We start from the raw sequence: 11,441 nt of genomic DNA, 5'->3' as shown, positions 1-11,441 counted from the left end.
AAGCGCGTCTTCTCATTCCTCAAGTCTGTAAAACGAGAGTGTCTATTTCAGTCTTACCAACCTGGTATGGTGTAGACTGGGGCCTGCCCTCATTCTAAAATTCATGAAAATGGGAACCTCACTCACTGCCATTCTCTTCTTCCAAATGTTGAACCTTCTAGAATCCATGTGTTTTGGTCATTTTCTGGAGGCTTCACATTTTTTAAATTTTTTTTTGTATTTTGTCTAAATTTTGTAGTTTTTATTTATATGAGAGTTAATTTAAATACAACTATTTAATTTACTTTTAAAATGATCTTATCAAATCCCCACAGAAGTCCCCACAAAATGCCTATTGATTAAGCAAATTTAAGTTAATTAGACTTACTGTAGTAAGGAAGAATGCCACATTAATGGAATTTTAATATTGGCATGAAAGGTAGAAATCAGGAGAGAATATTTCTACAATCTTAAGACCTAAGCAGGATGACTTCAAAAGGATCTTGCAAAGTGGAAAACTGGTTAGGTATATGAACAGTTTATAGATTAAGTTCTGTCTTGGTGGCCAGAGTGAGGCAAAAATTTTAAAATGAGTGTTTAAACTGTTAGTTTTTATTTTTGTTTTTGTTTTGAGACAGAGTTTCCCTCTGTAACCCAGACTAGAATGCAGTGGCATGATCTTGGCTCACTGCAAACTCCACCTCCTAGGTTCAAGGGATTCTCTTGCCTCAGTCCCCCAGTAGCTGGGAATACAGGCACGTATCACTACTCCCAGCTAATTTTTAAAATTTATTTTTAGTAGAGACAGGGCTTCACCACACTGGTCAGGCTGCTCTCCAACTCCTAACCTCACCTGATCTGCCTGCCTAGGCTTCCCAAAACGCTGGGATATCGGGCCCATCCAAGGTGTTAGTTTTTGTAAGTTCCTATTTTAATTTTTTTTATAGGCTTTTCTTCCAGAAACAAATATTTCCTGAAACAAGTTGCTAAGTGATTTTTACACTGTTTTGGTATTTATTAGCTGAGAAACAGGAAAGCGTGTTTGTTTCTCTCTTCAGAATTGAATATTTGACAATATATTGAAAAGTTTTAGTGAAAAATTTGAGATAGGATTATGAAGTAATACAAATATGATTTTTGTTTACTGATTGTTCTTTGACGTGTGGAAGATATTTTGTAATCTCACCTAAAAGAAATATTTAAAAATAAAAATATTTTGAAAACCTTGGTGTAAACACCAAAATAAAGTAACGCTTGAAAACATTATTTTTATTATAATTTGACCAATGTATTTACACTTTGTGCTTTAAGTTTTTTAAGCCAAATTTAAAATAGAATTGGTATATGCTTTTTTTAAGGTAGAAGGGAAAACTAATCTTTTAGAACCAAAACAAAAGGTAAAATATTTGTTTGCATATAAATCTATGTATGTATTTATCAATGAATGTAGCTTTTTTAGATCTCTACTTGTCCCCAATTCTCAAATCCTTTATTCTAGCACCTAACTAACTTCCTTAGCAGAGAAAAATGGGTAAAAAGTATGTGGGGTAGGAGTTTGGGTAGCAAATGGAAAAACACAAAACAAAAGGCTAACACAAAGTTTTTTCTTTACCATATTTTACTGATGTTCAATTAGAAAACCAGCATTCACAAACAGAGCGGGTTATGTGGGTAAGTTTCTCTTTAGTAGAAATTGCAGAAAAAATGGCGAGAGTTTGATAGTACACTATTAATGCTTTCAGTGTCACCAGAGTATTCCTTTTTTTTTCTTTCGTTATTTTTTTTTTTTAACCTGAGACAGGGTCTCACTTTGTTGCCCAGGCTAGAGTGCAATGGCGCGATCTCAGCTCACTGCAACCTCTGTCTCCAGGGCTCAAGAAATTCTCCTGCCTCAGCCTCCCAGGTAGCTGGGATTACAGGTGCCTACTGCCATGCTCGGCTAATTTTCTGTATTTTTTAGTAGAGATGGGGTTTCACCATATTGGCCAGGCTGGTCTCGAACTCCTGACCTCAAGTATCCACCCGCTTCGGCCTTCCAAAATGCTGGGATTACAGGCGTGAGACACCGCTCCCAGCCCAGAGTATTCTTCAAGTTATGGTGTAGTACTTTCTAATTAAAAAATGAAAAAGAAAAGTTATGCTGTTTATTGTTAACCAAAAATGAAAATAACATAGTATTCCATTGTTTCCTGAAGTTTTCCTTTTTTGAAAAAATAATGGTAAGTTTGGCTTAAAGAATATTGAAACCCATTAGAAAAAAGTAACAAGAAAATAAAATTTTAGGAGTTTGCTAACAGCCAGAAGACTGCAATTTGAATTATAAAGTGAGCAAGAATTTTAAATAATAAAAATCCATGGACATTATATCTTATTATGACATTTCCTTTTAAAATAGGTGACTTGGAGAAGAGTACTCAGAGGGAATAAATATCTTTCTAGAATCAAAGAAATAATTTGGGTTTAACTCAGAAGAATATAATATAGGGATCCTGGCTCACAGGACAAAAAGTAAATAAACAAGCACTACCACAGAACAGTACAAATACTACCACCAACAATATATACATCACCATTTAGAAACTCTGGAACGAGCTATGGGAAAATTGTAAATCAACAGGTTATGTAATAAACAGGAAACAAAATAACATGTCTGAATGACTCAAAGTAAAGCAAACAAACGTTTTCCCATTTTATTATGGAAATGCCAGATATGTATGTAAAATATGTACGTAAAATATGTAATTATTTGGGTCTGCTAATCTAAACATTATGATGCAGAAAGTATTTTATTGTTTTTTATTCATCTGAACATTTTTATAGTCTCTAAAACTTCTTCTTTTCTACTCAGATCACCACCAATTTCTTGTCATGTTTCATGTTCTAAATTAAAATTTCCAGTTAATCCCTATTATCCTCTCTCTCTAAGCAAGCTTACAGCCAAGGCTAGTGTGATGATGTGATATTTTTGCAAATTCAATTTCATTTTGTTGGAAATATCTTGGAAAAAGGGTAGTATATTTCACAGTGCAAAATGAGCCAGATTCTCCTGGTAATTTATATATAGCTCCAAAACTAAAGATATCAAACATGTCTTTTTTGCTTCAAAGACTAATTCAATATCCTCATTTTCCCCTATATTTTCATATTACTCCTAGCTTATATTCTCACAGTTAATTACAGACTGTCTAATATTTTCTCTACTTGTTCAAACTATGTAAATGTCCACCCTCCAACTAGTGTGAATCTTTGAAACACATACTGTTGAATCCTTAATAATTATTGAGGTCGTTGCTGGGAACTACATTGTAATGTAAGTTTTTCTATCCTTTTTTAACCTGAGAATTACGTATTCTTTGTATACATTATTTAGAACATATGCATAGTTACCTAGTTGGATATTAATAACTTGAACCCTTAAATATTTTCACAATTCTATCTTATTTCACGAATAAGATATAATGTCTTAATCAAGTTTACCTATGAAAAATGTATTGATTCACTATGTACTGATTGACTATGTACACTATTGATTCACTATGTGTTGAGTTGTTTAATGGCATTGATAAGATCAACCAGTATTTTCCTCATCTAAAGTTTAATTACCCATATTGTTACTTTGAGGAAATTTAAGACATTTATAGCCTTCATTTATTTCTTTCTTATACCTTCACTCCCATTAAAGGCCTTCATTACTTTAAGTAGGAAAACAATGTATTGCTTTAGTGTTATGATACTATGTGTAAATCATTCCAACTTGCATTCTCCCTCTTGCATTTTACTTTGTATATTAGAGTGAAGGTGCCATGGCATATTTCCATTACATGAGAAAGATTTTAGCATAAACTGTGTTCCCAGCTCTGTGTTAGATATCAAATTCCTACACTAGTAAAGTTATGCTGTTGAATTAAACTATCATTAAAGCCTTACCTAATGTAAGTTTTCAATTTTTTCTTAAGATCTTTTCTTAATACATGCTCTTGAATAAGCTTTTGTTGTTTGAAATGTTGTTATCCAAAACAAGGCAATCTTTAAATGACACAATATCTTCAAATCTGTATCCCACATCAGGAGAAGCAAGATTCAGAAAACAGTACCATTAAAGCAATATTTCCATGAGAACATTTATCATCCTTCTCTGCTGATTAATAATCATTCCAAATAATATCCTAGTGCCTTGCTTTTTTATGCCTCACATTCTCATTCTCTCAACATTTTTGGAATTATTTCATTGCTGTCACCTGCAATATAATTAAATTTGTCTAGATCAAAATACATCTTGCTCCATCTGGATGTATCCTTCTACTATCTCTACCACCATTTAACTTATAGAGAAATAAAATTAAAAAATAAAATCTCACGCCAACAGAGAAAATCCTACACAAAGGTTGAATAGAAAGAAAATAGTGTTATGTTGAGTAAACATTAAATTAGAATGTGATAACAGTCTAGTATGAGATTTCAAAATAAAAAAATCACAATTTTATATAGACAAGTAGATACAACCTATTATATACATGTTCTGAAGATAAACAAAAACTAGTTCTCAAGTAAGAGTATGATGGTGCCATCTGCCACATACAGTTCATCATTGATTCACATGGTATTTTGGGTGGCCATCTGTGCTAATCAACTTTATCCAAAAAAAAATAAACTTTTTATTTTTTATATTTATGAGGTGGCTTTGCAACTTAGAGAGATGCACCCACTGAGGCTAAGCTCCTGCCTTTTGATGGAAAGTGAGAGACAGGGGAACTGTCTGTCTTGATGATTAATTTCAAAGAGACAGTTTCAATGTCCTTGAGGAAGATATTTTAGAGGCTTAATTCTGGCAAGAGGAGTAATGGCCTTTTAAAAAATTCACACATTTTTCAAGAAGACAGAGACACATCTTCCAATGGTAAGTTTTCTAAGGCAAATGCTCTAAGAAAAGGAAGGGAGAAGTCTTTTCAATTATTTTCAGTAGGAGTAATCCAACCTCTTATTTTTATATTTACTTGTCTTTTACCATGTTAGAGTTCTCCAGTAAAACAAAACCATTCATTAGGTTCTGTTTCTTTTTCTTCCCAAAAATCATAACCCTTATATATGCAGTGTGTGTATATGTAGTGTATATATATGTGTAATAAGGAATTGGCTCACACAATGATGTAGGCTGAAAATCATCACCAGATCTGTATTCAAAAATACCCAGAGGAGCTGATGGTGTCTTCAGCTTACTCTGAAAGCCTTGGAACCAGGAACATACTGTGGCTTTAGTTCCAGAAAAAGTCTGTTTAACCAAGGGTGTAAGTTCCAGTCTGAAAGCCAGCAAGTTCCAGACCCAAGAAGAGTTTATGCTTCTACTTGAGTCCAAAGCCAAGAAAAGAGAAATGTTCCACTTCAAAGCAGTCAGGCAGGAAGAGTTTCCTCTTACTAGAGGGAGGGTCATTTTTTTTTTTTTTTTTTAAACTCAAGCTTTAAACCGATTGGAACACGGCTCCCCACGATCTGCAAAAGCAATCTGCTTTACTGGGTCTACCAATTTAAAGGTTAATCTCATCAAAAAACACCTTCACAGACACACGCAGAATAACGTTAATCAAATATATGGGTCAGTCAAGTTGACACATAAAATTAACCATCACAAGTTAACAAGTCAAGTACCAAATAACTTTTTTCTAATAACTTAAGAAATCCTCAGGGATTCTAATTGTTTTATTAGTGTGGCGTGTAAGGTAGCATTTGAAAAGAGTGAGTAATATCTGGAATAACCACTCCAAGAAGCACAATACACAGCACTAGTAATGTCCTACTGTTACCCAAATAAATGTTTTAGCTTAGTACATCAATTAAAATTAACCTTTTTCCCCCAATCTCACACTCCTAATTTTTACCAGAAAAATTATAAGATTCTACTACTTATTTTCCTATACAATTCAAACTACATCATTTTGACTTAGCTCTTGATATGGTTTTACTGTCTGTCACATTTTCAAGCTTCCCTCTGAACAACTAAAGGAATGTTTTACTGGTAAATCAGGAAGCAAAAATTTTAATTTCATCCTGATTTTGTTGACTTTTTTTTCTGATTTCATCCCATATTCTCTGCTTCAGTTAACCTGCTATACCTTTTATTGCCCACATAATGTGCACCTTTTCTGTCTCTTCTATTTTTCTTAAGCCCTTACCACAATAGGAAATGCTCTGACCTCTCTAAGTTTCCTTTAGGTCTTGTTTATTCTTTAATGGTTATCCCTACAACTGTAATCTCCTTAAATCTTAACATGATCTGTCACCTGGAAGTGTATTTTTAATCTCATGAATATCATAAATACTTCCTTTGTAGTACTTACATTTCACTGTATCATACTTGTATTCACACTTTCTTTCTCCAAAATACTGTATATTCACAGAGAGCAAATGATTGTTTTCTATTCTTTACAGTCTCTAGCAGTGTATTTTATGTGTAAAATAAATGAATTGATATATTGATTGCTATATATAGGATACTTTAATATAACTTCTTTCTAGCCTTGTAAAAGCTGTGTATGCAGGAATTTCTCAGAGAAAATTTACACAATGAAGAAAAATAATTTGTTTTAGTTAAGCTCAGAGATAGTAACCTTGACTTAGGTCTTTTAAAAAATAATTATAGAGGAAAAAATGAGTACAAGTTTTACTATCTTTACTGAAGTGTTTAAAAACAAGTGAATTTTGTTAATATGTAAAAATTCATTTTGGTAGTGAAGTCTCAGAGCTTGTGTGTGTGTGTTCAACATGAAGTAATTGTTGCATGGCCAGGGCCTGAAAAATAGTTGAAATAGATTTCTATTTAGATACAATTAGAAAATAGATACAATTAAAAATTGTAATATTATCATGATCAATGTCATAAATAAAGCACAAGAACCAGATGAGGATTTAGGGGTATGAACAACTAATAGAATTTTTTTTTAAAAAGTCCTAATTTTCCATCTGTATTTTTTCTGTAATAACTTCCAAAGAAATCTTTAATAGCAGCATTCCAGTATTTCTGTGAAAAAAAAAAAAAAAACATTATTTTTGTGTGCATAAATGTTTGGAAAAAAAAAGTATTGTATTTTGATGTTGCAATTTTGAATGCAGTTTAATTCAAATTTTGTATTGTAATGGTTATTAAGTTTAAAATTCTACAGTAACAATTTTTTTCCTGAGATTAATAAAAGGATTTAAAAAAGCTATATGATGTTGTCAGTCACTGCTCACCACCTTGCCACTATAGGGTTGCTCCTTAAAATATACTCTCCAGTGATTTGTACAGTGCAGTTTGAAATGGTTCATGTGATGGGTTATACATTTTTCTCCTGGGTAACCATTGTGTAATGTGATTCTCCATTGTTCTATTGCCAACAAGATTTTATTGAGTTGTTGCTTCTCATTTTTTGTTGTTGTTATATAACAATTCAATTATTTTTCAATGTGTGTAATTTGTTAAATATATATTTCATATTATTTGTCTCATTAATACTATATTAAAATTTTGTATGTTTTATATTTTAATATGTATTTTATACATTAACTCCATTAGCTGTAAATAAAGGAGCTAAAATAGGGTCATTGATTGAACACTTACTCTAGGTCAGGCACTATTGAAAGTACTTCACAGGTATTAATTCATTAAGTTTTAAAACTTTATGGGGCCGGGCATGGTGGCTCACGCCTGTAATCCCAGCACTTTGGGAGGCCTGGGAGGGAGGGTTATGAGGTCAGGAGTTCGAGATCAGCCTGGTCAATATGGTGAAACCCCATCTCTACTAAAAATACAAAAATTAGCTGGGCATGGTGGTGTGTGTCTCTAGTCCCAGCTACTCAGGAGGGTGAGGCAGAAGAATCACTTGAACCCAGGAGGCAGAGGTTGCAATGGGTGAAGATCGCGCCACTGACTCCAACCTGGGTGACAGAGTGAGACTCCATCTCAAAATAAATAAATAAATACATAAATAAATAAATAACAAAACAAACAAAAAAAACTTTGTGTGGTAATTACTACAGTCACGCAACACTTAACAATGAGAATATGTTCTGAGAAATGCATCAAAGACAATTTCGTAATTGTGAAAACTTAACAGAGTGTACTTACACTACCTAAATGGCATAGCTTACTAGGCACCTATGCTATATAGTATAACCTATTGCTTATAGGCTACAAACTTGTACAGCACGTTACTGTACTGGATACTGTAGGCAATTGTAACACAATGGTAAGTATATGTGTATCTAAACATAGAAAAGGCACAGCAGAAATACAGCATTATAATCTTATGGTACCATTGTTGTATCTGTGGTTTGTTATTGATCAAAATGTCTGTATGTGGCGCATTTCTACCAGCCTTCCTTGTGATGAGTTGATAATGGTAGCACATTGGCTAATATCTTTGAGGAATTATCCACTCAGATTTCTCTTTTTATTTTATAACTCCCAGAAAGGTCTCTTATGAATATTCTTCATCATATTTTCCTAAATGTAATTGTGTGACAATTGTTCACCAAACTATATGAGTATCTCTTAGCAAATGGAATCATTTATACCAACTCAGTGAACTATTTCGTTTGGAAGATAAACTTTTCTGTGTGTCTGATGTCTAGTGATGAATAGTAAGAATGTGTTATTTAATTGGAAAGACTCAAAATTACCAAGTCCACATAAAGCTTTTGTAATATTTTTGAATGTAAACCATAGCTATGCCTAGTTTTTTGGTTTAGTCTACAAACACACATATCCAGACTCCTCAGTGAATTTCAGCTGCAACTCTACCATTCTCAAGTGTCATAATAGTTTTACTGCATGAATGAAGGAAAAAAGATAGGATAAAACAATATTTGTGGAAAAGAGTTAGTAGCCTTTTTCAGTCTACAAACACAACGAAAATTTACTGAATGCACACATTTTTTACAATACAGAAATTTTCATAGTGACACTCAAAATTGGATGAAAGTAATCATCCAAATTACTCATTAAGAATAATAACTCACTTTCTATTATGAAAAAGAAAAGACTAAAAACACCTTCAATATCTTAATTCAATTTAGATAATGTAAGTTCTAAGTTACTTGTAAATTTAATCTGAAGAAACAATTTAAATGCATAGTAGCATTCATAGAATCTTAATGCTGTGCTTATGTTTCTCTGAAATGTTACTAAGTTTAGTAATTTTAGAGAGTAAATTTACCTCTGATCTAGGATAAGATACTAAATTGATCATGGCCTCTCTTCCACTAAGAAGAAAAAAAATATAGGAAGTAGGCTGCCAATTGCGTACTATTGTATTCCAGTCATTATTTCCTAACTTCAAAGACAGGACTCTAAGAGTCTTTTCAGTATTGAACTCACATTCCAATTGATAAGCAATGGCATCATAATTACTTCAAGCTCTAGATCGATCTGTTGATTCTTGATGGAGCAAGAACATTTGACATATTGATTTTTCTCATTTAAATCATTTTCTTAGCTTCTTTGAGTCCCTTCAGTCGATTCAGTCTTGACTAAATATAATAATATGTAGCTGATCTTTCTAATGTTTTCTCATATGTTCTATATTGTCTAGTAGGCTTCTCACAGTTGGCAAATAGTATCAGAATGTCCACAAAGAAACAGGATAGTGTGCGATATATATGATTATGGATGCTATGGAATTGGAAGTGTGCTTTCTGAGGAAGCCTTTCAGGAAGTGGGTTATTAGACAGTGATGAGGGTAAGTATTTTAGTAAGGTTGGTAAGAAATAAAGAGACAGCTGGCAACTAAGGAAAACGACTGTACTAAGGAAAGTCACTATCAGTTTAACAAGTTTGCTGAACAATTTTACTTGACTACGTTTGTTTGGAGATTGTGCTAATTGCATAGACTTCAATTTCAAGCAAAAACAACTGAAAAATTATTTACACTGTTCTCTTTTTTGGGGCATTCTACCATTTTTATATAGAGTCTATTTCTGCATTTTATGCTTTAAGAATACTGCAGGTCTTCAGGAGTTTGATTCTCCTGAAACATTTAAAGGATGATGCCATTTGCCTAGCTACCACATAAAATATTGTGGTAGACAGTGAGCCGGTGAGCTCTGGATCCATTTCTATGTACTCAAATACTCATTCCAGAAGTGATCACTGGGGATAACTTGAGGCAATTATGTAACCTCTCTGTGACTCAACACTATTTGTAAATGGAAATTATAATTACATATATATATATAATTTGTCTACCATTTGCCTAAAAAGGAAACTTGAGAAACTTTGTATATGCATCTCACTGTTTAACCTTTAAGAATTATTCGGAAACATACTATTTTAATTAACTTGTAAATATTTATTTGAAAGCATCAGTTCCCAACTGTCATTCATTCATCCTGTCAGTCAATTTATATTTATTGTGCTCCTATGACGCTATAGGCATTGAACAAAGATTTTGGGACTGGAATAGGTATATACACATGGCATAAGAAGGAGTTATAATTTGAACATATAACTACAAAATATTTACTTGCTAACTATAATAATGCCATGAAGGGCCTGAGATATATACTCTGATGCTTAAAGAGCATGAAAAGGCAATCATGGCTCATTAGATGCCCAGGAAGAGCATATGTTCACTGAGTAGAAGAATGAGGAGGCATGAATTGGCCTCTGTGAGTATAGTCACAGATCCTCGTCACCATTCATTTTACTTATGTTTTGAGAGTGTCAGGGGAAACAAGAAGATTTGATCATTGGATCAAATCTTTAATATTTTTTGATAGATTCTAATCTCCTGAATTTTTTATAAAAAATAGTTAATGTTCTTAGCAATATCTTCTCAACCACTCTGCTCACTCATCCTTTCTAATATTATAAAACTTTTCATACTTCTTTGACAATGTCATACTAGTGAAGGCCTTCATAATTTGTGTGTTTTCCCTCATAATATCTACCTGAAAAATGCTCACTCATTTCTCTAATATTAAATCAAAAGAAGCTTCAGTTTTGCATTTTTTTCACTAACCATATAGCAGACTATTATTTTCCACTGTGGTTTTCAAAATTTTATGTATCTCTCTATTATGAAAATGATTTTATAAAAAATAATGAACTACTTTTCTGCTGTTTCTTATAAGCTTTATGAGAAAGTTGTTGTATTTTTTAAATAGTTATACCTTAGCACATCACATGGTATCTTGGAAATTCATTCAAATATATTCTAAATTAATTAATTGGAACTCATATCAAATATAATTTTAAATATTAAAATAATTATTTTCTTATTTGATTAAAATGTTTTGACATCCCTAAAAGTTGTAAAGGTTGTCATTTAATGTTAATAAGTAGAAATATTATTTTTCCACATTTGAATTTTCTTATAAATTTTATTTATTTCTCTTTTTATTCAGCTTACTTTTTAGAGACATTCGTTTTGTTGCATTAAACCATTCCATCCAAAATCTAACATAATAAAAATACATGCATGAGTTAAGCA

The sequence above is a fragment of the Rhinopithecus roxellana genome, chromosome 18 (assembly GCF_007565055.1).
Source record: "Rhinopithecus roxellana isolate Shanxi Qingling chromosome 18, ASM756505v1, whole genome shotgun sequence".
NCBI lineage: Eukaryota > Metazoa > Chordata > Mammalia > Primates > Cercopithecidae > Rhinopithecus > Rhinopithecus roxellana.
Note: the sequence above shows the minus strand (reverse complement) of the source record.